The sequence below is a fragment of the Panthera leo genome, chromosome D4 (assembly GCF_018350215.1).
Source record: "Panthera leo isolate Ple1 chromosome D4, P.leo_Ple1_pat1.1, whole genome shotgun sequence".
Classification (NCBI taxonomy): domain Eukaryota; kingdom Metazoa; phylum Chordata; class Mammalia; order Carnivora; family Felidae; genus Panthera; species Panthera leo.
In genome coordinates this window covers 78676607-78704355 of record NC_056691.1, presented here as the reverse complement: position 1 = coordinate 78704355, position 27749 = coordinate 78676607, and the positions used below count along the sequence as shown (strand labels likewise).

At 45.9% G+C, this 27749-nt stretch overlaps 1 long non-coding RNA gene across 1 annotated transcript; it reads right to left on the bottom strand.

Moving 5' to 3' along the window:
• LOC122205158 lies at positions 1-24837 on the bottom strand. The gene is made up of 3 exons (XR_006195926.1): positions 24554-24837; positions 22414-22472; positions 1-171 (listed from the first exon to the last, which is right to left on the bottom strand). It is a non-coding gene; the product is annotated as an uncharacterized LOC122205158 (long non-coding RNA).
• Positions 24838-27749: the final 2912 nt, after the last annotated feature.

The following is a 27749-nucleotide window of genomic DNA, read 5'->3' as shown; positions in this document are numbered from 1 at the left end:
TGTTCCATTTATTGGTTTTTGAATTATACAATTATTTGTATAGTTTACAGACTTCATGGCTGCTTCCTTGATTAGAATGTAACGTCTGTGACAGCAGGCACCAAGTCTTCTGTGCCCTATGATTCTAGAAGTAGCACTGTGCTTGTCACACAATCCTTGTGCAATAAAAGCCTGTAGAATAAATACAAATTAATGTCATTAAACTTTTTTTGAAAATGAAGGGCAGTGGATATAGAGTATTTTGTTTTAATTTTTTTTTTTAACGTTTATTTATTTTTGAGAGAAAGAGACAGAGCATGAGGGGGAGAGGGACCGAGAGAGAGGGAGACCCAGAATCGGAAGCAGGCTCCAGGCTCTGAGCTGTCAGCACACATGTGGGGCTCAAACTCATGAACTGTGAGATCATGACCTGAGCTGAAGTCGGACACTCAACCGACAGAGCCACCCAGGCGCCCCGGGTGTAGAGTATTTTAAACCAAGGTAATCTATCTCTTTGGCTGTCCGTAGCCTTGTCTGGGGAATGGAGGGAAAAAGCTCACCTCGTCTATTTCATGAGCATCGTAATAAGAGCGTGAGCCACAGAGGGCTTCGTGGATCTCTGTAAATACACAACAAACTGCTGTTAATGCTCTTTGCTTCAGACTGGCCCTAGAAATAGGAGAGTTGGCTGCTTTTGTGATAGGAAAAGACAAGCTTAGGTCTCTAGTACGGCCTTGAGAAAGTCTATCTCTCCAGATCTCTGTTCTTCTAGGTATAAAAGGAAACAATTTCGTCCATTTCTTCCACATGCCTTTAAGGTCCATTCCTTCCAAGCTATTCCATGACCAGTTCATGCACACCGAGGTACAGAGATGGCTTAATCAAATGCTTTGGCAGACAATTGGTATTGTCACGGATGGCCACTAGGAAGCGGTGAAGCTCATCTCCAAAGCGAGGCCACATTCGGAGGGCAGCTTGGGGCTCTGCTCCTGTGTGGCCAGTTCTCATAAACGAGCTCCGGACTTGGTTTCAGGGGTCAGGATTTCAAGTCCAGATCTGCCGTTTCCTGTCAGTTGTAGGACCCGGAACTTCTCTCTTATACTCTTGGAGCCTCAGTTTCCTCACTGGGAACACTAGGGTTAATAAAACTGACCTCACTGAGCCGAGGTGGGAGGAAGCAAGATCACGGTCAGGAGAGTCAGGCTGTGCTTCCTCCTAACCTTTTTCAGCAGGCGGGCACGTGACATCTCCTGGAAAGTTGGGAGGGAGTGGGTGCTGTTACCCTTTTAGGCAGAAGCCCGCTGTAGAGCTTTGGAAACAAAGGGCGTTGCTAGAAGCATTAGCACTTTAAAGTAGCAAATCATTCCCCGTTCTTAGCCTGCAGTGCAGAGCCCAATTTTTTAATCCAGAGATGGCAAAATTGGGCCTGGAGTAACTTGAAACCACAGGCTATCGTCTCACCAATGATTTACCAGCTGAGGCTACTCTGAGCTCAGAGGTTTGCACACTGCCCAGGGCCCCCGCTCCAGGGAATCTTGTCTCGCCCAGAGAACGATTCTCTGGAGATGAATACGAAAACACTGTTTGTCCTGTGACACTCTCCTGGAAGCCGCGCTTCTGGCTATGTCCTCAGAACATTCTAGTGTCCACCCATTTGGAGTGGTTAGCGAGGGACAGGACCTCCCAGTAAGAGGCATGTCTTAAATCATGTCTGCTAATAAATAGCTCTGTGTGTGTGTGTGTGTGTGTGTGTGTGTGTGTGAAAAGGCCATCAGATATAAATAGTTTAAAATCCAAACTCTGCCATTGACTATCTTTATAAACTTGGGAAGATTGTTTACTTGTCTGAGCCTCTAGTTCTCCTCTTCTGAAAGGTTATATTAATGCGTCTGTGATGGGAGCAAAAGACGAAATGCAGGTCAGGTATTTAGCTCTGCGTGTGACACGTTCTAGGGGCTTACGGCCTGTCAGTGATTTTCCTTCCTTTGGGAGAGGGCAAGAGGTCACCCTGGGCCACGCGATTTGAAAGCTGGTGCCTACAGGAGCTATTCCTCGCTTTGGTGGCTGTATCCGTCATCTGCCGCTGTGTAACAAGCAACCACAAATCTCAAGGCCACGGAATGAGCATTTATTTATCCTACAGCTGGACCGAAGCAGGCAGCTCGAAGCCACCCATTGGCAAGGTCTCTTCAATGTGCTCCTTGCCCTCCCTGGACCAACAGGCAAGCCCAGTATGTTCTCATAGAGATAGCAGAGGTGCAAGACAGCCAACAGGAGCACGAGATGGCTCCTGAAGCCTAGGTTCAGAATGGACGCCGTGTCACTGCCACCCCTCACCCCCATTGTCCAGCGCCAGTCACGTGGTTCTGCTCAAATTTAAGAGGGGTTAAAATGCACTTGGTGATTTGGGACGGAAGGAAGTGAAATCACTTGGCAAAGGCTGTGAATACAGGATGGGGTAAATAACTGGGGCCATTAATAAAATCTACCAGAGCTGCTATGCGTCCGACACTCTTCGTTTGTCGTGTGTGTGGAAGGGGAACACGCCATAAAAGGTAGAAGGAGTAGGAAGTGGTAGGAAGAAAATTATTTTCTCCCCTCGCTTCTAGTAGCTAAAGCATGGAAAATAAATGAAGCCGGCAAATCATGTAGTTCAGCCCAGGATATTGGTTCTTTTTTTTTTTTTTTTTTAATTCTATTCATTTTTATTTTCTAAAATCACTTCGGATTCATCTTTTTATCAAGTAACTTCGGCACATAGTACAAAATTCAAAGGATCTGAACAGCCATATTCTAGAAAAAGGACATCTCCTCAGGGTGCCTGGGTTAACCATCCACCTTCGGCTCAGGTCATGATCTCACGGTTCATGAGTTCGGGCCCCGTCTCGGGCTCTGTGCTGACAGGTCCGAGCGTGGAGCCTGCTTCGGAGTCTGTGTCTCTCTCTCTCTCTCTCTCTGCCCCTCCCCTGCTCATGCTCTGTCTCTGTCTCTCTCAAAAACTAAATAAACATCAAAAAATTAAAAAAAAAAAAAAAAAAAAAAAAAGGACATCTTCTCTCTCCATTTCCCCGTCATACAATTCCCTTACTTATGAGACTCTTATAGCCAAGATGGGTTTGTAGCCTTCCAGGGAAATCTATTTAGATACATGCATCAGCATCCACATCCTTTTTCTTAACACGAAGCATGCACACACCATCGCGTACCTTGACTTTTCACTAGACAATATATCTTGTAGATCTTGCCACAATAGGAGCAACCTTTTTCCGTGAAACAGCTGCCAATGTTCCTTCAAAAAGGGGGACTGTGAGTCTTGAGGGAGTAATCCAAAGCTTCCGGGTTAGTTCGAAATCACTTGCAAGGCTTCAGCGCAGTGGGGAGTTCGGCAATAAGGACGCGAGTAGAAGGTTGGGGTTCGGGGAACAGGATGCCTGAAGCAGATGATTCCAGGGCCAAGAACTTGTCTGTGCTCTGTCTCTTTCCATTCCTACCTGTACCACCTATATCCCCCGGTACCTTTCTTCTCTGCTATTTACATGAAGTTGGTTTCTTTCTTTTTTTTTTTTTTACTTTTTTTATGTTTTTATTCATTTTTGAGAGAGAGAGAGCAGGGGAGGGGCAGAGAAAGAGGAGATACAAAATCTGAAGCAGGCTCCAGGCACTGAGCCGTCAGCCCAGAGCTCGACGCGGGTCTCAAACCCACATACCGTGGGATCGTGACCTGAGCCGACGTCGGACGCTTAACCGACTGAGCCATTCAGGCGCCCCCGATGTTGGTTTCTTTCACGTGTAGTCAAGAACTGTAACGAATACGGAGTGGTACCAGGAGGAGGAGTAGGCCGCAGGCTGTCCGTGGGAGACGTGGGATTGATGGATTGATCGATCGTGCAGGATTGAAGATGGTGACGATCCCCTGGTATTGAGTGTCGGGAATCTCAGAGGAAGAGGCAACGAGCGGAAAGGCACCAGCCTGGTGTCTGTGCCTTCATACACCGAAAACTTCCTGAGCTCTTAACTTTATTAAGTTATTATTCTAGGTGTCGAGAATCTAGTGAAAGGAAAACAGACAAGGTCACTGGCCTCACGGAACTCATATTCGAGTGAGGCGGAGACAATAAAGAAGCAAACAAACGTATAGCATCATGTCAGGTAGCGATGTCTTATGAAAAGGCAAAGAAGACAAAAGGGGTGCCATCTTAACGAGAAAGAAGAAAAGAGGCCACCAGCCTTCACCGGCACAAGATTCTGCTCCATTCGTGCCTTTCTGCTTCCAGGCTGACTGCACAGACGGGCGGTCCTCCGGCCCATGGACGTTGAGAGGCATCTCCCTTATTATTTATTCCCCCCAAAATCTGCTGTCATGTTTGACCTCTCCACTAGAGCTGAGTATCTCCTGTAAAGAGGCTGCAGGTTGCAATGCTCTCTGCCCAGGTGGAACCTTCGCTAACAAAGACCGCTCGCTAGCACTGGTGAGCAAACGAGTGCCAGGGAGGTCAGACGAAATGAGTGAGATTCGAGCTTCACTCCGCAAGCCTTCGTGACTCCATGTTGCTGACGGAACCACGTTCGCCCTGTTCGGCATTCGGGGCGCTCCCTCGTGAGACCCAAAGTTGTCTTCTCGAGGCTCGTGCTCATTTCTCCCGATCGGAATATTTCCCAGCAAATGGTCATTCCCTTCCCTGGGCCCCGGAGGTGGGGTGTACTTTCCTGTTCCACTTTGGGACCGGCCGTGTGCCTGGCGGTGGCCAGGACCAGGTGACGAGAGAGGCGACGCGGTCAAAGGCGTTCAATACACGTGTGCCATTTGGTTTGTTCTCTTGAGCTTCTGTGAACCTCCAGGGGAAGAAGAGTCCCTCTCGGCCACTATTCCAAGGAGGTGGTAGGTAGGCACCTGTGGATGAGACGTGTACCAAACAACGTCTGGACTGTGAGTGGGGAAAACACATAAAAACTTGTCGCTCTACTCCACTCCTTTTGGGTGGCTCATTATGTAGCATGTTTGCGACAATAGGACTCCGGTAATCGACTAAATAATTCACTGCTTACCTCCTAAGGCTTCTATGTGGGATTTTTGCCTGCAGGGTCCCATCCATCCGAGCTAGACTTTCTCTCTCTAAACATCTTATCTGCGTGTCTAAAGCATAATTGCTAAGAAGCTGTCTGGGAGACAAGCACACACGGACTTGAGTTCCTGTTTGGCCGCCTATTAGCTTTGGGGAATCATTAGTTTCCTGTGCCTCAATTTTCTCAAGTGTAAAATGAGATTAATAATGTTTCCCTTGATAGGCTCTTGCAAGGATTTGGTATATCACACATGTAAAGTTTGTGCTCAGTAAATGTTTTGATGTTTATTACATTTTCTTAGATAACGTTGCAATAACCCTTCAAGGCAGGGAGTTTTACCACCATTTTACATGCGAGGAAACTGACGCTCGGACAAGTTAATTTGCTTGGCTAACAGTTATTAGGTGGCGAGATGAGGATACATGCTGGGCTGCTGGGATCCAGGACCCATACCTTCGCAGCCGTATTAATGTTGCTTGGATGATCGCTGAGGTTTCTTTCAGTTTCTCTACTACATGGTTCCTTGGTCAGAAATCTAAGTGCCAGAGGCCCAAATAACACAGGTGTCTCCTGTGAGCCCAGCCTTTTCCAAAGTGTGAGATGCACACTGTTGATGGTCCAAGAGGCAATTTTGATGGGGCAGGACACTGATGCCATCAGATATCAAATCATGTTGGAAGAAAGTCATTTCCTTTTCAATGTCAAAGAAAAAATCTTCGTTGGGTGCTAACATCTTTATGCTTCTTTAACGCTTCTAACACTCGCTAGCCTCCCCGTTTCCATCCTTTCTTATAACAAAGTAAGAGCACACTCCGGGCACAGAACTTGGGATAAGAAACGGTATCCTGTTAGAATTTCACTAACTGTGCGGTTTCTCTAACAGTTATTATGGCTGTTGTTGTTGTTTTCCCACTGTCTTTTATACAAACACATACTTCTGGCTTTCCATTTAGTAGGAGAATTTAAATCCCTCTGGAACATGCGTTTCTTTAACTAAAAAGGGTTAATTTAAGAAACACAAGTTAAAGGGTGCCTTGGTGGCTCAGTTGGTTAATCTGACTCTTGATTTCAGCTCAGGTTCACGAGATCAAATCCTGTGTCGGGCTCTGCACTGACAGCACGGGGCCTGCTTGTGATTCCCTCTCCCTCTCTCTCTCTCGGCCCTTCCCCAGCTTGCACTCGCTGTCTCTGTCTCTCTCTTAAAAAATAAATAAATAAACCTAAAAAAGCCTTTTAAAAAGGGAAAAACAAGTTAGTTAAATAAAGAACATAAGTGGTCTATGAATAGTAAAAATCACGAAGATGGTGCTTGAACCACAGTCGTGTGGGAAGTACCGTGTTATGAAGGCGTTCGGCATTTTACTTTCGTCCATACGTCTCTGGCAGCCTGCCTCGTGCCCTGTCTCCACTCCCGAGCCAGCATCTCCGTCCCCATGTAAACCGAAATAACTCCTAAGGGGTCTCTGACGGTGAAACTGTGTTCAGTTGTAAACATTTGAAACACCAACACGAAGCCTGTTTGTTTGCGATCATGTAGCCCACTAAAAAATAGACAAAACTGGACAGCCGCAACCCTGGGGTCCCCCGCTGGTTAGCTATGTGACTACAGACAACTCGCTCCAGCAGTCTGAGCCCCAGTAGCCTCCTTTATAAAAATAGGTGATTTACCTAGATGATCTCAAAGGCCTTTTCCACCAAAAGTGCGTGAAGATTTTCAATATTATTTTTGTTGAAAGAATCACTTTACCATTGAGAATTTCAAATGTTCTTATAATAAACCCCCAGAATCAAGGGCAACAATGTATTTGCAATAGAAAGTTCATTAGCATTTTTTGATAGTTTTTGATCATTTTTGCATGTATTAAAATGAAACATTTGGTAAAAATTAAACATTATATGCAAATGAGTGCAACCAGCCTACTTTTGGAATAATAATTCATTATCTCCCTTATAATATATGTGAGTGGCTTCGTTTTATTTTCCAGTACACCATAGCTATTAAGTCAGCATGTTGGAAGGTTGGAAGTTGACCAAGAAAGTATAACAGAGGATCCAGTCTTTCATTTACATAAGTCCCAGAATTCCACCTGTCGAAATTTTATGCTATTAATAGGTGACAAGACTGTCACTCGATGTTCATTTATAATGTTGTCACTGGAACCTAATAAACATTTAGGACATATTTCAGGAATTGTATTTTTGTTTTGTTTTGTTTTGTTGCCAGAAAGAAGCAAGCGTATCCGTGCTACGGCAAAAAGGTTCTACACTGGAAAGGTACTGTTAGCCGTGTTGCTGACTTTTTCTCTTGTGCGTTTTCCCTTCTTTTGCTTTTTCAAACAAGAATCACATAATTATGATATTAAGCTGGAAGGAAATATGAGATTCTTTGGCTTCAGTGCCTTCACGTGATAGGTAGAGAAATTTTGACCCAGAGAGGTCTAGCAGCTTGCTCCTGGTTACCCAGATCGTATCCGTGCTGGAACAAGAACCCAAGGCTCTTGACTTCTTACTCAGTGTGTTTATGCAGCTCCTTATGCATTGTTATATAAGATATACATACAGAGACTATAAATATATATGCAAACATGACAACCATTATGTCGATTTTTCTCCAAAGTCAGTTCTAGAGAATCGTGAAGCTAGTCAGGTTTCTCGTCGATATCGTATCACTTGTATTTCCTTCCAACCTCTTTCTGGACCAACTACCACAACCAAATGACAGCCTTTCCCCCCACACTGCCACCACTGACAGCCCAAGCCACTTTTTTGGAGACATGAACTCATGCTGCCTTGTAGCACTGTGTGTGTGAAATTTTAATTCAGGTAGGTTTTGTTTATTGGAGCAAATTGTACGTTCCTTAAGGGGTAAGACTGCTCTCTCCCCAGGTTTCTGTGTTTTGTGGCACAGAATGTTCAGGACCAGAATGTGGGACGACTAAAGTGCACAGAACCTTAAAAATAAAATGGCCTGGGACGCTTGGGTGGCTCAGTTGGTTAAGTGTCCGACTCCTGATTTCAGCTCAGGTCATGATCTCATGGTTCGAGAGATCAAGCCTCACATCAGGTTCTGTGCTGATAGTGCAGATCCTGCGTGGGATTCTCTCTCTCTCTCTCTCTCTCTCTCTCTCTCTGCCCCTTCTCTGCTCACACTGTCTCCCTCTCCCTCTCAAAATAAATAAACAACAAAAACATTAAAAATGGTCCAACCTACTTCCTTTACTGAAATTAGTGTTTTGTCAAAGATTGCATGAGAACAAGTCAAAGGCGGGGTCCTAATAAAATAAACACAGCCTTCTGATGATAATAATATAAAAAGATGAATTGGCCCTGGAGACAGATGTGTTGCACAGTTGTGACTTTAAGGTTACCAAAACGTATGTCAACTTCATTTCATTAAAAATAAACCTTAAGGTGAAGTTGATACATTATGGATACATCTTACTGTGACCATGTAAATGTTGAGTTATTAACAACTAGGCTGGGAACCCCAGGGCCACAGTTCCCCAAACAGCATGAATAAGGAGTCACTGGGACATATTCACAGAGGCTGAGTCTCTGGATGGTCTGGAGGGTGAACTCCAGGAGCAGCAAAGAATCTGCAGACCTGAGACCACGTGATGACAGGTAAACAACCCCCTTCGCCTTTTCCAGTTTGCCCAGCCCATGAGGCAAGCACGGTAGACTTCAAAAGTGTGCAATGGGATTGTGACAGGGCACAGACAGGCGATAAGCTCTGGAATCAGAACTACCCGGGTCTGATTCCTTGCTCCTCTTTATTAGCTGTACGACTTTGAACGAATGGACTTGTTTTTGTGAGCTTTCTCTATTTTGTAAAATGGACCTAATGATATCTACTTCTTAGCAGCGTTGCTAACATTAAGTTAAAGGAGAAAATTTAATAAAGTATTTTAGACAAGTAGCTTGCATACAGTAAGTGGTCAATAAAGAGTAGTTATTAATAATAGCAGTGGCATAAATTATGGGAGCAGCCCAAGTGTCCATCAGTAGAGGAATGGATAAAGAATATATGGTAAATAAATATACGATGAAATGTTAGTCACAAAAAAGAATGGAATCTTGCCATTTGCAACAACGTGGATGGATCTATGCTAAGCTAAATAAGCCAGAGAAAGACAAATGCCGTAGGACTTCACTCATATGTGGAACTTAAGAAATAAGACAAAGGAGCAAAGAAAAAAAAAGAGAGAAAAAAAATCAGACTCTTAACTATAGAGAACAAACTGATGGTCGCCAAAGGGGAGGCGGGGAGCGGAATGGATGAGATAGGCGATGGGGATGAAAAGTACCCTTATCATGATGAGCACCGAGTCATGTATAGAATTGTTGAATCACTATATTGTCCACCTGAAACTAATATAATGCTGTACATTAATTATACTGGAACTTAAAGTAATAATAAAAACAAAGTTAACAAACAAAATAATAAAAACAAAATAACAACGGTGGCATTCATAACTGCAGAATTTAACCAATATACTTGAAAAGCAAGACCGTTATCGAATCTAATGGCACTAATTATGAGCTGCCTTATACTACAACCATATTAAGAGTCTTATCTTCTCTGGACTCTAAGTTCCTTGAGGGTAAATGCATCACAGATATGAAAATTGAGACTCCGAGAGATTAATGCTTTGGGCTCCAACTACCATTCCCAAGAAATCCTAAAATTTGAATAGTATCAATTGACAGGGATATTTTTTGGATATTTTTAAGACAAACAAGCACAGTACTCCTTTGCTTACCAAATAATTGCGACCATGTTCCTCCTATTGAGTGTGATATTCTAGGCTTCTCCGTGAGCCCAATCTACCCTCTCTGTCTCTTCTCAATCCACTCCTCCACATGAAGAATATATTTCAGACTCTCCGGTCTTCTCACCATTTCCTGAAAATGCCTTATGGATTCATTCTTCCCCTAGTCATCCTCTCTTCTGCTTGGAGAAATGCAACGTAACATTCAAGAACGAGCTGTGAAGCATTCTCCAACCACATCAGGAAGAAGGGGATGACGACAATGGCCACCATTTACTGAGCCCTTAGCCCTGCCAGGCACCTTGTTCTTAGAAGTCATCCCATGTTCTGTGACCCCGTGATGGCAGCGCTCTCCCAACTCAACATGAGGGCACGTCCCTGACCTGCGAAGTCCCAGCACAGATCCTGATGTAGGTTCTCAAACACTATCTGTTGAATCAGTGATAGGTAAGATTAGGGTTATAATTAGCAAGTGTTTGTTGAATGAAAATACTGTAGAGAAGATTCAAATTATCAGACTGGAGATTGGGTGAATGACTCTAAATTGCCTTCCAACTGTAAGACTGATGATTTAGCTACCCTCATGTTCAAATAAATCCCCTCACGTTGGGAATTAAGAATAGAAATAAAAAGCAGAGACACTGTGATCTCATGCATATTCGAGCTCCCAGACCTCCCTATCCGAAGAGGCCCGGACGTGGATTCACATGCAGTCGCACATCTGGAACTATTCCCTCCCCACCGCCTTGGCAGAATCCCTGTGGCTTTGCAGCAGACCGTGCATGAGGGTATCTATAAATAATCACCCAAATGTAATGCCACCCAGCCTGCCGGGTTAAATATAGACATTGGATTAGCTCCAGGGAGGAGGGGACAAGTGATTCCCAACTCAAAGAAATTGTTATGAATTCCATTTGCTGCGTGAATATGTACATTGGATGTTTCCTTCCATAAGGATACCAAAATAGCAATTAACTCAAGGCTAATGTTATAGCTGCTACTGTCTCCCCTGCTTAATCTCTCCCCATCTGGATCCCAACACAGATGCTGACGTGTCTAAATGTGTATGTCAAGTGACAGCTCTCTCCACACCTGTTCTCAGTATACCTGCCCTGCCCCTGCTCACCGCCTCTGATTCCCTTTGACGGGAGAAGGTGCCGCGTGGGTTATAGCATGCCATCTTTCACTTTTATATCGTGGATCTCAATAGGATAGTGGGAAGGACTGACCTTTGACTTCATTCAGAGCTAGGCGGAGTCTGCTTCCCAATTTATCAGCTGTGTGGTCTCGGGGAAGTCACTTAACCTCTCTCTGAGTCTCATCGGTTTCTCTGTTTATAAAATGGAGATAATCTTGTTTCCCTGATAATGCGCTGGGAAGATTTCACAAGATCCTCTGAGTAAATTGTCTGACCCACCGGCAGACTCTGAGTGAAACAGCCCCTCTCCTTCTCACCTTATAATCTCATTTTATAGACCTCTGGAGATGAAATGGTCATTAGTGATTATCTGGTCCACTGCTTGCATTTGCAAGGAAATTGCGGGCTAGAGAGGTAAATAATGTGTTTCAGAGATTGTCAGATAGAGTTAAAGATGGGGCGCGGCCCAGGATTCATGTGTTCTGCCTTCAGGGCCAGCGTTTTTCCCAAAATCATTCATTCCTTCACTTATTCATCTATCCTTCATGTTATGCGTGCATGTTTTAATATTTGTTGAGCACCTATCAAACAGCAAGTGTGAGAATCGGGAAATGGGCAAGCAGGTGCAACTCTCACCACCACCCAAGGTGCTCCCAAGTTGGCACAGGAAAAAGTTAATAATATTAGCTAATATTTTTGAGCTCTCTTGTTACTCCACTAAGTGCTGGGAATTGTTCTAAGTACTTTACATACTTACCTCCCTTAATCCTCCCAAACTATATGAGTTATGAATTCCTATGAGAAAAACTGAGGCACAGAGCGGTTAAATGATTTTCGTAAGATTACGTGGCTCCTAAGGGGTTGTTACAGCATTCCACCCCAGGCATCGTTATTCCCAAGTTCATGCCGTTAACCAGTAAATTATTATCATCTCCTGATGCAGAAATAAGACCAGTGATTTTCACACAGCCGTCCAGGGAAACATAGGGACCGTCGGAGTTCAACACTCGGCCACTCCCACCATCCATCCAGTGGGCATCAGGGAAGGAGCCGATTCGGGGAATGATGTTGTCCATCTGATATTGTTAATGAACTACGATGTCATTAATTCCAGAGGTGGCAATTTGATAGAATCACATGGGCCCAGGCGTAAGACTCCAAGTGAATCACAGGAACACAAGATAGAGGAGACCATCCTTAGGTTTGGTAGCACTTCACGATTTGTAAAGCACTTTCACACATAGTTGCTTGAGCTGCACAGTACCGCCTTCGTGAAGAGGGCAAGGCACGGAGGGTAACTCCAATTTTACAAATAAAAATACCTAGACTCAGAGGTGGTAGCTTTGGTCAAAGATGCTAAGCAAGATTATAGAACTGATTATAAGATAAACATAAGATACGGTCCTTTAGGGCATTTTCTGTCCTTTACCTTGCTCTCTCACCCTTTTGTGTTATCTAGTTTAAAAATAAAGAAACCCTAAGTAAATAAGAGAAAGGGATAATTTCTCTTTCCCGACATCAGATGTTTTGTCATCGGGGTTTAGTATGGTTCTCGATCTCAGACAGAGCTCGGTGAAGTCCTCCAACAAGAACACACAGTATAGATATTCTCCATTTTTGGCTAAAATGAGAGGCATTTGTTGCCGGAAGAGCAAGGCTATAGGGAATGATAGCTTGCATTTTTGCCCTGAGAGAAAGATTTACCAACCTTACAGTGAACAAAAGCAGGACACAGATAAGCCCATCATGTTTTATAAAAGAAACTGTGCTTGGGGATCATACAAAGGTTCTGCTCTATATGACAAAAAAGTGATAACATTATCTGTTGGAAGCTTTTTTAAAGACAGTCGTAACACTCTGATGGTCCAAAACATAACCTCTGTGGCCTCGGGCAGCATAACATTTTGAGGACGCCTTTCTGATTGGATGAGTCAGCAGTGAAATGCATTCCCAAATAGACTGGAGTGAGTGCTGGCAAAGTGAGCGGGTTTCCGCTGCAGTACCATCAAACGGTTCTCAACATCCCTTTGAAAACCAAGGGCCTTCTCTTAGGAAACGTATAGAAGCACATACGTGCAAAGTTTTAACACGCTTTCAAGGAGTCCACAGACCACCCTGGGGCCTCATCATATACACTCTGGTGATGCATATACAAAAGTGTAAAAATCTCAGCGTTTGAAAATTTCTTAGTTACACTTAAGAGGTGTTAGATCTGTATATTTCCAGAAACAGGGACTGTGCCTTATTCATTATTATGTCTTCAGTGACCAAGAACATAATAGATATTCCAAAACATTTGGGTGAATTGAACTGACCTAAAATATGGTTAAATGCTCTATCAGTCAGCTGTTACTGCATAACAAACTACCCCACAAGGTAATGGCTTAAAACAATGGCCATTTATTTGACCCATGATTCTGCAGGTGAGCAATTTGGATGGGGTTCATCTGGGGAGTTCCTTTGGTCTCAGCGAGGTCCCCATATGTGGTTTTGGTCAGTTGTGAGTGAGATACAGATTGTTTTTGCTGATGTTGACTGAGCTCTGTAAGATATACAGGGCTTGACTGAGACAACTGGGTTGACTCATCTGCAGTCCACATGGTCTATCATCTTTAGAAAAAATTTTTTTAATGTTTATTTATTTCAAAGAGAGAGAGAGACAGAACGTGAGCAGGGGAGGGGCAGAGAGAGAGAGGGAGACCCAGAATCCAAAGCGGGCTCCAGGCTCCGAGCTGTCAGCACAGAGCCGACGCGGGGCTCGGAGATCATGACCTGAGCTGAAGCCAGATGCTTAACCGCCTGAGCCACCCAGGCGCCCCCACGTGGTCTATCACCTTTAATCAGTGCGACATGAGCTGGTTCACATTATAGAGACTGGGAAAACATACCTTCAGGTTCAAGATCTCTTGGCTAGTGGTCAGGAGCCAAGGGCATACTCTGTCCCCCCCAGGTCCATTTTGCACTACCCCCATAGGAGACTCAACTGTAGTTGGTCCCTACTTAGTCTCTCATGTCTCCTAGTGTCTTCCTTTTGATCTCAGCCAGAAAAGAGCAGACTCATTAATTCCCAGAAATATATTAATGACTCATCTGTTAGCGATGTACCTGGTTATCAGTGGCAGCATCAGCCATGGGTGGCTTGGGGTCAAGCAGTCCTAGGAGGCTGGTGAAGCCATGAAGAGCAGACGGGCAGGGAGAAAGGGTGGATGACTGGTGCCCATCAGGCTGACCAACTGCAGACCCTTAGGCTGCAGCTCCACTTAAGGGTGAGGGCGACGCTTCACCTTTCCACGACTACAACCAGATTTCCTAGAGGAAATCCCCGGGGGGGAAGAAAGCAGCCTGGATTGCCCGAAAGGCAGGAGGGTGGAGTCAGGAAACACTGAGATTGGAGGTAATGCTGTTAATGTGACGCACCCGTGTCTGGAGGATGGAGACCCCCACGGGAGGCCTTCTCGCCACCCTGTCTTCTGACCAGGATAGGAGCTCCCTCCCTGAGCTCCCATGGCCTTTCTCCCTGCACCTCATCCGTAGCGTCGATCGCACGTTTAACCCACCGTGTTCCCCACACAACGCAAGTTCTATGAGAACAGAGACCTCCTCCGTACCGCTATTATTCTCCCAAGCCTGGCATATGCGAGGGGTCCGGTACTTGTCGATGCAAGTTATTTACAATCCTCTTTTATGGATAACGTGAGAATCTGGGGAGAGGACACAGGGTCAGGTCTAGGATATAAGCCACCGAGATGCAGTTTTGAGACTGGTCTCTCCGTGAGTCCACCATTTTTAAAGTTTCTCCCCATCTCTAAAAGTCTGACGTTCCCAATTCAACCTCAGAGCCAGAAGTTTTCGGGAGGGGTCAGGTTGCTTATGACGGGGTCTATCAGATTGGAAGCAATTCTGATGTAGGTGGAAAACAATGATAATAATCATAATAATCGTTATCAAAGAGGCTTGTTGTTCTTTTCAACTCTTATTAACCTGGATTTTGTTTAAGAGGTTTCCAATTAGCTTCTTGTAACTGCACAGTTAACCTTTTCTGAGCTTTTCTCTTCAGGCCCTCTCTCCCCAAGCCCTTGGCCCTCATTTCTGCCCATGGGGCCTCACAGGAATAGCTGGAATCCAGCCTCCTGAACCGCTCCTGAGCACGGGATAATTGCAATATAATTAATGAATTAAAAAGAATGAAATGTTTTAAGTGCTTTCAATATTCCCTTTCCTATAATTATCTACAGGAAACATGTTCATTAACAATCCTGTGCTGACAGCCCCCCGGCTCTGGATAAGCTAGCTCAGCTTCCAATAAGAAAATGAATTGATGACCTCTCTAGCTCAGGCCTTCACCTTCCATGGGGAGAGGAGAGGCCAAAGCAGGGCCATCATTTGGAAAACTGGCGACCAGATCAGGCTCCCTCCCACACCTTCCGTCAGGTCACCTTGACTCGTCTCAGATGCCAGGGATATTCTCTCTGCCCGTCTCCTCCGATGTGTTTTACACTGTCCCTCAGGGAAACACAATGCTAGCCGGTCCCTAGTAATGCTCTCATGTCTCATATTGTCTTCCTTTCGCCCTCGGTGAGAAAAGAGCTGAATCATTAATTCACGGAAATATGTGAATGACTCAGATCCTTTCACGCTGTGCCTTGCAGCCAGGGGTATCACCATCCATGATGGGGGACAAGAAGGTACTCAGGGTCATATAGTACACTGGGCATAGATGCCTGGAGCTATGACCATTGGGAGGAAATGTTTATATCAAATGGAATATTGGTATTGCATAATAGAGAATTAAAATGTGCATGGATGTCAAAAACTAAGGCAGTATACCAAAAATAACATGTTTATGGGGAACTGTTTCAAATGGGGTCCCCAAGTGCTCCAGGGACACCCGGTGACTGACCAGATGTATGGAGACATTTCCTGTGAAGTCTGGTCTCATGAGAGACTCCTGTTATCAGTACTTAGTGCCAACCCAGAACAACTAATCTTCTATACTGGAATCATGGAATGTCCACGATTATGGTAGACTATGAAAGGGGCATTTTGGAGGAGCGTCCCCTCCCAGAACCCCATACACTTACTTATTTTTAGATATGTGAGTTTCTAATATGTACAAGGTAATAAGGCAGGTCCAGTGTGGAATACATTGACAAACGACACAGGATCATGCATTCAAAAATCGTCTAGGCTGTGGGGTGCCTGGGTGGCACCTGGGTCCTGCCGTTGATTTCAGCTCAGGTCGTGGTCTCATGGTTCATGAGACTGAGACCCACATCTGCTCGGGATTCTCTCTCTCTCTCTCTCTCTCTCTGCCTCTCTCTCTCTCTCAAAATAAATAAATCAACTTTAAAAAAAACAAAAACAAAAAAACCCCACAAAGATTTTATAGACTAGTGGGGAAGAGATGGCTTCTATCTATAAATAACTGTAATGGAGACAGGGCTAGGTAGTGGGAGAGAAGGACTTTAAATGTGCTTTGGGAGTCCAGAGGAGGTGCTATCATCTTTAGCCCAAGGGACTTGGGGACATGTCATGGAGAAGGAAGATTTCCAGCTACGACTTGAAGGACAGGTAACGGCTGGATGGGAAAAGATGCAGGAGTATGGCTGTCACCATGTCAGGAAGCAATCCTTAGCAGACATACAGAGACTGAGTCCAGGGAACAGGGGTCTGGCCGGGATGGGACAGCTGAGGCTAAATGCACAGTTGGGGTGAGGTTGCAAGGAGGCAAGGCTGCATGGCAGTTGGGGAAGAGTCTCTGAAGGAGTTCACCTGGCAGACCAGGAGGTTAAATCAATAGCAGATTTTAGGCTTATGAGCAACAGGCGTCTTTGTGCTTCGGAAAGACAGCAGTGTGGTCAGGAGGGACATGCTTCAGGTGTGCGGGATAAACACGGAGGCAGGAACTCATGTTATGAACCTGGCAGAAGTGTTCATGCGGGCGGCAGAGGATGATGGCTCAGACAAAACCAGATCAAACCCCACCGCCATCACTGCTTGGGCAAGGGACTCCGGGCTGCCACTGTGCCATGGAACAAACACAAATAAGTGGAAATCAGAGAAGCAAGCAGGTGAGGTATGTGCAAAGGAGCCAGAGGACACAGTGAAAAGTGCTGAAAGCCACAGGCACTTAAAAAAAGGCAATCTGTTTATATAATCAAACCATCTGGGTGTATATTTTTGAGACAGGTGAAGTTGGTAACCAATGAAGTATTTATTGGGATCATCTTTGAAATATTTACCAAATTCTGATTTGGGTGGTGGCTCTAAGAGGCAGGCTTGTGGGGGGGGGGGGGATACTGCAGATGAGTTGGACAGGGAACAGGTCTGAGCAGTTGTCAAGGTAACAGAATGAGCTGGGACAAGTGGGCACGTCTCATTTCCTTTCCTTTCCTTTCCTTTCCTTTCCTTTCCTTTCCTTTCCTTTCCTTTCCTTTCCTTTCCCTTCCCTTCCCTTCCCTTCCTTTCCCTTCCTTTCCTTTCCTCTTTCCTTTCCTTTCCTTTCCTTTCCTTTCCTTTCCTTTCCTTTCCTTTCCTCTTTCCTTTCCTCTTTCCTTTCCCCTTTCCTTTCCTTTCCTTTCCTTTCCTTTCCCCTTTCCTTTCCTTTCCTTTCCTTTCCTTTCCTTTCCTTTCCTTTCCTTTTTTTTCTTTTCCTTTCCTTTCCTTTTTTGCCTTTTACTGGGTGAGCAATGTCAGGCAAGTTACTTAAAATCTCTGAGGTTTAGTATCCTTATCCAGGAGCTGATCTTATGATCATATTTGGCTCCGAGGGTCATCATGTGGATTAAGTCAGGTAATACATGCACATCATCAAGCAGAGAACGTGGTATTGACTAAACACTCAGCAAAGGTTCCTTACTGTCCTTTTCACTGTCATGGTTGTCTTTGGTGTGCCATTCTCCGTTTGTCTCCTAGCCTAGTCCTTAAGGAACTGTAATATCATTTCACCATTTTCCTATCTGGTCACTGTCTCACAGCTAACAACTTCTCAGGAGTTTTTGTTTGTTTGTTCTTTGTTTGTTTTGTTTTGTTTTTTAAAGGACTGAGCCCACTCTCTGTTCTGGAGAATTATGTATTACTTAGAATTATTCAGTTGCAAGGAACAGAAACGCAAGTGACTCAAGCTAAAAGGAGAACATGTAGTTTCACGTGGCATGTTTTGAGGATGACTGAAAAAGCTCAGGTAGAGGTTCAGGGATCTCTGGTTTGCAGGTCTCAAATCTGAGTTCTTCAGTCAATATAATCATCAGAAGATTCAAGATGGCCCCCAGTGGATTCAGGCTCGCATTCTACCCGGTGAGCAGCCCTCGAAGAAGAGTATTCATTGGTTTGATATGGTTCTTCTCCCCATCCTAAACCATCCTCTATGAGTAGATGGTTAGAATAAACTAATTGAGTCAGGGTTGGTTTGTGTTCCCACCTGTGGAGCCAAAGGCTAAAATGAGTCTCTGAACCCCATGGAGTTAGAATAAAGGAGGGTGGCTTTGTAGCACAGTGATTCTCAAAGTATGGTCCCTGGGTCAGTAACATCAGCATCCCCTGAAAAATAGCTAGAAATACAAATTCCAGAATACAATTATATTGTACAATATATTATTATATCAACCCTACTATTATAAATATAATAATTCACTTCTTTATATAGACCTATAAAATCAGAAACTCTGAAGAAAGGGTTCAGGAATTCTGTGTGTTTTGTTTTGTTTTGTTTTGTTTTGTTTAGAGAGAGAATGAAAGAGTGTGAGGAGGGAGAGAAAGAGAGAGAGAGAGAGAGAGAGAGAATCCCAAGCAGGCTATGTGCTCAGCACAGAGCCCAGCGTGGGGCTCGATCCCACGATGCTGGGATCATGACCTGAGCCGAAATCAAGTCAGACACGCAACCGACTGAACCACTCAGGTGCCCCAGGAATCTGTGTTTTAAAGTCCCCCTGTGTGATTCTGATGTATGCTCAAATTTGAGAACCACCATTCTAAAATAAAATACACAAACAGATTTCTAGAAAAGGACAGAAGTATGGTGAACGAGCAGAAAAAAACCAGATGCCTATTATAGGCTGCCCCCTAATAAATCAGCACACCCATTTTACAGAAGGGGAGCCCGAGGGTCCAGGAAATAATGAAACTACGCCAAGACTTCATGTCTACTAAGCCCAGAGCCACATCTGGGACTCAGATATCCCGCTTCCTAATCCAGCACTCCTTCTACTGAAACACTGTAAAAAACAACAACAACAACAACAACAAAGGACAAAATTCCTTGCAGCAAGGTATTGCACCTGCTTGTGTGGACTGTTCATTTTTTAAGGAACTTTTTTTTCACCTAAGTAACCATTACTTAATAGTGGATTGCCCAAATGCGTTTTCAAGACCTGAGCTTCTCTACTGCCCTGGAGGGAATAAGCCCCTGAGAAGTGATGGGTACATCACGCACCACATTTCCATTGCGTATCTGCTCACGTCCCAGGAAGCTTCCCATGCCCACAGGTTCTGCATGGCCAGATGACATGATTATCTGCAGATGTTACTGACTCCGGGGCCAAGTTATTCATATTTTACATTTGAAAATCATCTCCCAGCGAAGGCCAAATGAAATGACCTTTGCAGAATGAACTAGACTGAAGTCAACAAGAATTTATTGAGCAGGGAGTATGTGGCCAGGACCGTCAGTCAGGGCTGAACTTGTGAGGGAGGCAGAAAGCGTGGGCACTTCCCCAAAGGAGATCTCAATCCAGTTCGGCAGCTGACAGGAACACAACTAAAACAATTACGGAATTTTACAGGTGCTCTCGTCCTCCCGTTGTGCTAGCGTGTGCCCGGCACGTGAGCTTTCTTGCTATATTTGAGGACTTCTTCACATCATACATCTTGATGGGAAATAGTCCGCGCCCCACGATAGAAGCTGAAAAAGCCAGCTAGAAGCTTTTCCAGCTAGCCAGGGATTGAGCGTATGGATGGCCAATCAGAGGTGCCTGGCTGGGGGTCGTGGTATAGCGGGTGGGGGAGAAAAGACTGGGAAAAAGTTCATCGTAGTGGCGGCAGTGACACCTGCCTATTTTCAGGGCACTGGTGACAAAGGTGCCGGAGGGTGCCGGAAGCCCCGTGCGGGAGGAGTGCTCAAGCTGGCTGTGGATCCCGATGTTAAAACAGTGAGCTCCCAGGATCCCTACCAGATTGCTTGCGAGCTTATGTTTGTGATGGGCTTTGGTGGTATAAACTCCTTTGGTCTTCTGGTGGAACTTTGAACTTCTCAATATCCTTCGCTAATCTTCTATCTGGCTTAAATCTCACCAGAGTTGATCTCTGTTGCTTGCCCCTTTGTATCCTGGCTGAGGAACACTGCCTCCTGTCCATTCCTCAATACATCACGTTCTCTCCCACCGTTGGCTTAGGCTGGGGGTTCCTTCAGCCCAAGACCACGCTTCTCCCCTTGTCTCCCCTTCTTTTCACCTAGTTAACCCCCGCTCGCCCTATAGCCATTCGACCTCAGCTTGAACCCCATTTCATCATAGCAGCCCTCGAGCCCTGGAGCCCCTCTCTCCTTTTGCCCCTCCCCTGACCCTGCCATCTTCCTTTGAAGCACTATCCGGCCATCTCCCCAGACTAGATGTAAACTACATGAGGGTAAAGACTGTGTGTTTTGCTCACTGCCCAGCATGGTTTTGGGTGCTTGGAGGCTGCACCGTCTGGGATGGCCCAGTGGGTTGAGCAAATGAAGACTGGTGAGATATGTGGTTCACACCTTACGCACTATAGTCCTTCTGCAAAGGGCCTGTGGACCCTGGAATCGCCAGGGAAAGTTTCTCGCAGTAGAGGGAGGTTGAGTTGAACTTTGAAGTATTTGTGGACCTTGAATGTGGGGGATTTGGACCGAGTAGCATATCCCAGATTGAGAGAACAGCATGGGGGCCAGAGTAGGGAAGGGGGGAGTGCCACTGTGTGCTCAGAGGACAAGCAAGTGACTTAGCTGCTGGAACAAGGGGTCCGTGCAGGAGAGGAAGAATAGGTTAGATCACATCAGTAAGAGAAGGTAGATTTGATAGACTTTTAGGAAAGGAGTCTAATCCTGGTTCTGCTATTTTTTAAATCTTTTTTTAATGTTTATTTATATTTGAGAGAGAGAGAGTGAGAGACAGAGCATGAGCTGGGGAAGGGCAGAAAGAGAGAGAGAGGGAGACACAGAATCTGCAGCAGGCTCCAGGCTCCGAGTTGTCAGCACAGAGCCTGACCTGGGACTCGAACCCACTAACTGTGAGATCATGACCTGAGCTGAGGTCAGACGCGTAAACGACTGAGTCACCCAGATGCCCCTCTGCTATCTTCAAGCCATTTGATTCTAGGCAGATGCCTTATCCTGTCTGAGTCTCAACTTCTGCCTTTGTAAAACAGGAATAACATCCAGTCCACCAATTCCTTGGAGTAAAGTCTAAAGTAATTTCTAATGTTTCTTCTGAAAATCAGACATGACCGTCTCCTGCTATCAACCTTTCAGTGATGCGGTTGCCTAGAAGACAAAGCCTGAGATCTATAGCCAGGGTTCCAGGTCCTGAACCATGTGACCCAAACTTACTTCTCCAGCCTGGCTTCCTGGTGGCCCACCCGCACACTCTGTTCACCTTTCCTCCAGCTCTTTCCCACCTCTGTGTCTTTGCACATGCTTTTCCCTCCGACTGCAATGCCTTTCTCTTTCTGGTCCATCTGGTGAGCTCCTGGTCGTTACCCGTTTAAACTCAGCTTATGTCCCCTCCTCCAAGGAGGCTCTGTTGCGTCAGTGTTAATCATCTGGCTCCCTTCACAGCTCACATGGGTGTCAATGACGACCTTCTCCACAAATTGCTATAACCCAGCACCATCTTTGTGCCTGGAACAGAATAGGCGCTCGCCAACTGTGTATGAAGTCTAATCTAGTGTGGAAACCACCGAAGAGTAGCCACCGTCATCTACCAAACATTTGGTGAGCATCTATTATGTTCCAGGTGAAACATTAGGCCACGATGCACTGGTGGTTGTAGTAGAGCCATGCAGACCAGAATGTTCTCACTAACAGCAGGGGCTTGGGAGGACCTATTTCCAATCACCTCCATTGCCAGATAAGACAAAAATGCCCAGAGAAGTGAAGCGTTTGTGTAAGGGCACAAAGTAACTTACAGCAGCACCAAAGAGGAACCCACTTCTTGTGACCCTGAGCTTGAGAATACGTCCATATCGCCACCTGCTTTCATGCTTATCATGGCTCTAATTATCCCGCCGCTTAGCCACACTTGTTAACGCCTATTTTTATAGCCCCAGCTAACATTGTGGAGGATTGATATTCTTTTTTTCCTACCTTTATTAGCACATTATGCGACTGGAAGTCATAGCCTATGTTTCCCCCCGTTTTTAAGACGAGTTTACAAAGAGTGACTTCCTAATATTTGAAGAGTTTCTAAATTACAAATTCAGAAAATTTCCATTTCCACCCACCTCCTTGCCTGCTGTAGCAATTCTGGAGCCATGTGGTGGTGATTTGTAAATCTTTGAACCTGTAACAGGAGAACGGATAATTCTAAGAGTGCGTCTAAAAGAAATAGTTGACGTCGTTTGGAACAATGAACCATCCTGTCATTGGAGAGGAGACCTCAGACAGCATGAATGAGATCACGTCTGTAAAACGGTCTGAACCCCTCGGAGGCAGCCCCTCCATAAATACACGGCATTGTGGTTCCAGCCTTTGTAATACCACGTAACATGAGCACTACTCATTGTGAGAGGAAAATGGTCTATACGGGGTTTCATAAAAAAAGGCGCGTGCTTGCTCACTCCTGCCTCCTGGCTCCCACCTCTGTTGTGGCCTCTGGGCCAGTATTTGGCCCTGTTTTCCATCTTGCCCCTTAAAATAGGCATGGATGTGTTGGAAAGAACTCAGCTAAATGTGCCATGCCTTCAGTAATTCGTCCAATGTTTATGGAGAGCCTCCCGTGTGTCAGTCGTATGCTAGGTCCGTGGTAGCTTGAGGCAAGTCTGTCCTCGAAGTCTTATCCCCAGCCCTCCCTGAGGCCCCAAAAAGTTCTTGCCTCGAGGGGTTTTCCTACCACACCGAAACTCTTCCTTGTTGCGCCACGAGGGCTCAGAGCTCACATTTGCGCAAACATTTTATGGGTCATTTTGTAGGATCCTCAAGGATAGGAACCATTTTCGTTTTGTCGCCCTACAAAATGTATTGCCGGTGAGAAGTGGCAGTGATATAAGGATAAAGGAAGACCATTCATTCAGTCGCTCACTCGGCCAATATTCACCAAGTGCCTGTAATGTGATGGGAGGGCACTATGGATATAGGTAAGAATGAGAGGCATAAGTTCCCTCCCCTCAAGAAGACAGGTAACAAAGACGTAAACAAGTAAGCACGTAACATAAGGACAGGGGGTATAAGTTTTGTGAATAAAAATAAACCAGGGTGAAGGGACTGAAAAACAACTGGAGGCCATTTTAGATAGACTGGTGACATCTGGATAAGACCTGAGAGAAGGAAGGAACCAAGCCATGTGGATAACTGGGGATTGATGATTGCAGGCAGAGAGCAAAGCAAGTGCAAAGGCCCTGAGGTTTAGACATGTCTGTGGGGTTCCAGGGCCAGGAGTACAGCGGAGTAGAAAGAAGTGTAGCAGGAAAGGAGGTGAGAAGGGCAGGCAGGGGTAGCTTGTTGAGGGCATTTGGCCAATATGGGAGCTTGGGCTATTGCCTCCTGCCTAAACTCCCACCTTTCTCCCTGATGTCGGTGTCTCATCTTTCCCATCTTCCCCGTGCATCTGATTTTAAAATCTCTATCCAATCCTGGGCAGATCATGTCACATCCATCCTCAAGGCTTGTCAGTGGCTCCCTGACATTGAAAAAACTAACTTCGGGGCGCCTGGGTGGCTCAGTCGGTTAATCGCCTGACTTTGGCTCAGGTCATGATCTCATGGTTCATGGGTTTGAGTCCCATGCCAGGCTCTGTGCTCATAACTCAGAGCCCGGAGCCTGCTGAGGATTCTGTATCTCCGTCTCTCTCTGCCCCTCCCTGACTCTCTCCCCGCCCCCTCAAGAATAAATAAACATTAAAAATATTTAAAAAAAATAAAAACTAAGTTCAAATTACTCTTCATGGTAATTTAGTGGATGTTTCAGCATTTTCCAGTCCTACCCTGGTTTGTATCCATCTACCTTCCCTCCCCTCTGACTGCTTCAGAACACGTGGAAAATGCCCAGCTCTTTCTTAGCATTGATCACGCCATTCCCTCAACCTTCTCCTTCTTCGTTGCTCATCCTTCAGGACTTGGCTCAAATGCCACCCCGTCTTCCATCCCACGGTCACAATGAATCTCTTCCCTGTGCGGCTCACCATGGGCGATCCATTTGGGCCGTGTCCGATTCTGCCTCAGTGGACATAACTTGTGTGTGTGTCGGAACCCAACGAGAGTGTCAGGAGCTTGAGGACAGGGATTTTATTTTTAGTTACTCCTGAGTTCTCAGAACTTTGCATAAAGCCTGGCATCATGACCAGCTCTTGGGAAAGGTTTGCTGAGTGACTAGTGATCTTCACTGGAAGCAAACAACCCCAGGAGCTAATATTTGTTAAGGACTCACCGTGGACTTAGTCTTAGGGTAGGAACCTTATGTAGATTCTCTCATTTCGTCTTCATAGCAGTCGGGTAGTCGGAGGCTATCACCAATGCCGAAGACAGAAATTCAGAAAGTGAAGGGTCTTAACCACGTTCACTTTGACACTAGAGCCTGTGCTTTTAAGCATCACCTTGGACAAAAGCTCGACAACAATTCAACTCAACTTCCATGACGGTCAGAACCAATTCACAGAAGGGATGGAGAGATTCTAGTGGACTGACCATGAAGAGGAACTTCTTGTAAATGGAAGGTTTCTCAGTTCTGGAGTGTGTTGCCAAGGACCGTGATGGGTGAAGGTCAGGTTGCCATGGCCCTAGAAAGAGCTGGCTAGGATTAGGCACTCCCCCGGCAGTCCTTGGAGAGCTGTTGTTCCCAAAGTTGCCTCCACAGCCTTTATTTTACCCATAGAGAATAAAGAGCTGAGACCCATATTCAAAAGTCCTTGATCTTAATCCTGGATCTGAGTATGACCTGGCTAGGAAACTCATAGTTTCTTAGTCTTTGAACTGGTGGCAAATGTCTCTAACCATACAGTTGTGCAGCTGTCATTACTAGCCGTCCTTCTTCCCTCCTTCTAATAACATGCCCTGATGGTTATTTTACTACCAGAAAACATCATGTCCACCACATGGACAAATGACATATAGTCCCTATCATCACCAAGGAGTTTATATTATCCTTAAGAAGATAAAACACATGTTCCCAAAACATGATATGCATCCATTTGTGATAGACACCAATATAGGACCTTGTACATAGAAAATGCTAAACAAGTGTTTATGGATGATTGACTGACTGGGTTAATTAAATACCTCAAGAAACACTCGTCCAGCATTACTGAGTTCCTGGCGTCGCATGCCGTAAAAACGATGGAGAGACGGACCATGTCTGTGCGGTATAACCTGAGAAGGCTTCACTGACAAGGTTGACATTTGAGAAGAGTCTGTAAATTTCAGGCTCCATGAGAGCAAGGGACTCTGTTTAATTTGCTCCTGTACCTGTGGACTCAGGACAGTGCTTGGCATGTGCGGGCACTCTCTACGTATTTGTGCAATGAATGAGTGACTAGAATGGCGGTGGCCGCACGGCAAGGGCATGTGATGGGGAGTCGCGGGGCCAGCCTCCTCCTAACACAACCACACGTGTGCAAGTCCAAGAAGCTCCACTCAGCTCCGGGACCACGAGCGCAGCCGTTTACGTTGCCCAACTGAAGCATACCTTTTGTCAATATTGCATCCACACCGAAGGCTCTCCTGCGGGGCCTTCCAGGTTTAAGGCCCCGTATTCGGTCTTCTCGGAAGCATGGGGAAGGACTGGGGCACTTGGGACTTAAGCAAATCTCTCAGCCCAGAATCTGCCAGTATTGGCCCAGGACACTAAAAAAACCAGTCTCTGAAACATGCCTACATCTCTCCTGTGGCTTTTGACCACCTCCACCCTTGAGAGTTCCCCGGGCCCTGATCAGAGTGAACAAATGCTATGACTTGTCTCTCTCGTGACCCACCGGGTGGCCTTGAGTGAGTTACTGCTTCCCACTGGACCTCAGCTTCCTTAGCAAGAAGCCATTGAGGCTGGCCTGGATGATCCCCTCGGCCTCCTCCCCCGACTATTGTGCTACATCCTGCCCTGCTTTGAGTCAGCAGTAGTCATCAGCATGACTAATGTGTTCTCGAGCTGGAACATCTCTGCTTAGCAAGGGCCCGCGGGATGGAGTGAGTTTCTCTGTGTGCTCCTACCAGACTGGAACACATCCTTCTGCAAGGGCTGCGGCCCAGGCGCCTGCCCGCACCAGGCATGACGGTCCGGCCCCAGGGGACGAGGGCTTACGAATTTCATGGCAGTGTCTGGCACCTGAAACCTGGGCCTGATCCAGGTTTTAGGTGGGAGGAGGTTGTCACTCAGAAGTCAATTCGCTCAGTAAGTGGAAAATTCCACCCCACCAGACAGCTGAAGCCACGAGGATCCAGAAGCAGGCTCTGTTTCTGAAAATCTTGAACCAGAGCTCCCTAAGGGAGACTCTCCAAAATCCTACAGGGGCAGGACTGCAAAATATTCTATGGTGTGGCATTAGGAAAATCACTTACCTCCCCTGCTCCTTTCCTCAATCTCTCTCCGGAAAGGCGCCAGAGGGTCACAAAGCTTTCGAGACCCTCCCATGCTCACCGGAGGGAGCTTTACCCATTTTAGACGTAGAGCTGTGTCCTCAAAATGGCTCCGGGACAGCGAAGAGTCGTCTCTCCACGGCTCTGTCTGACGCAATGACCTCTGCCTTCCAAGGCTGTTTTCAGAATAGATGGATTAATGTTTGAGACATAAACTATGAAGAAGGCAACAGAGGGGCAGAGGGGAAAGAGTAAAACCATCAAGTCTTCCCAGGCCTGGTTCCAATACTTTCTCTCCCCCTTCGAAAACGCGTAGCCTCGGACAAGTTACTTTTGACCTCGTGAGCTTCAATGTTCCCATCTGACAAACGGGAATATGGCACAAGGTCACGGCCGGGATTAAAGGAGGTGTTTTGTGGAAAGTGTCAGGGGCACACGGTAGGCTTGCAGCAAATACCGTGCCCTTGTCTCCATGTTTCTCTGGACGAGCACCTGAAATCACAGACATATCAGCAAGCTGCACTGTGCAATGTGTAACGCTCTTGTTTCTGAGAGGCTGGGCGTGCTCTGGGCTCACTGGAGGTCTTAAGTAACTGAGAAAAGGGGTGATTATTCTAGCCCCTGGACGCTCGTGAGGCCTGACAGGATTGTAGGGGCAGAGGAAGTAGCGTCTCAAGCCTAGCTCTAAGAAGAAAACGTACTTTCCGTGATTTGGCTTTACATTTTTTTTTCATGTTTATTTATTATTTTTGAGAGACAGAGTGTGAGTGGGGGAGGGGCAGGGAGAGAGAGAGAGAGAGAGAGAGAAAGAGAGGCACAGAATCCGGAGCAGGCCCCAGGCTCCGAGCCGTCAGCACAGAGTCCGACGCGGGGCTCGAACTCATGAACCATGAGATCATGACCTGAGCCGACGGCGGATGCTCAACCGACTGAGCCACCCAGGCGCCCCTCCGTGATTTTTTTTTTTTTTTTTTTTAATATTTGGTTTGCAGTCCTGTCGAGATCAGCCACAGTAATTGTCCCAATGCCGCCCCTCTCCCAACTCTGTTGGTGGCTTC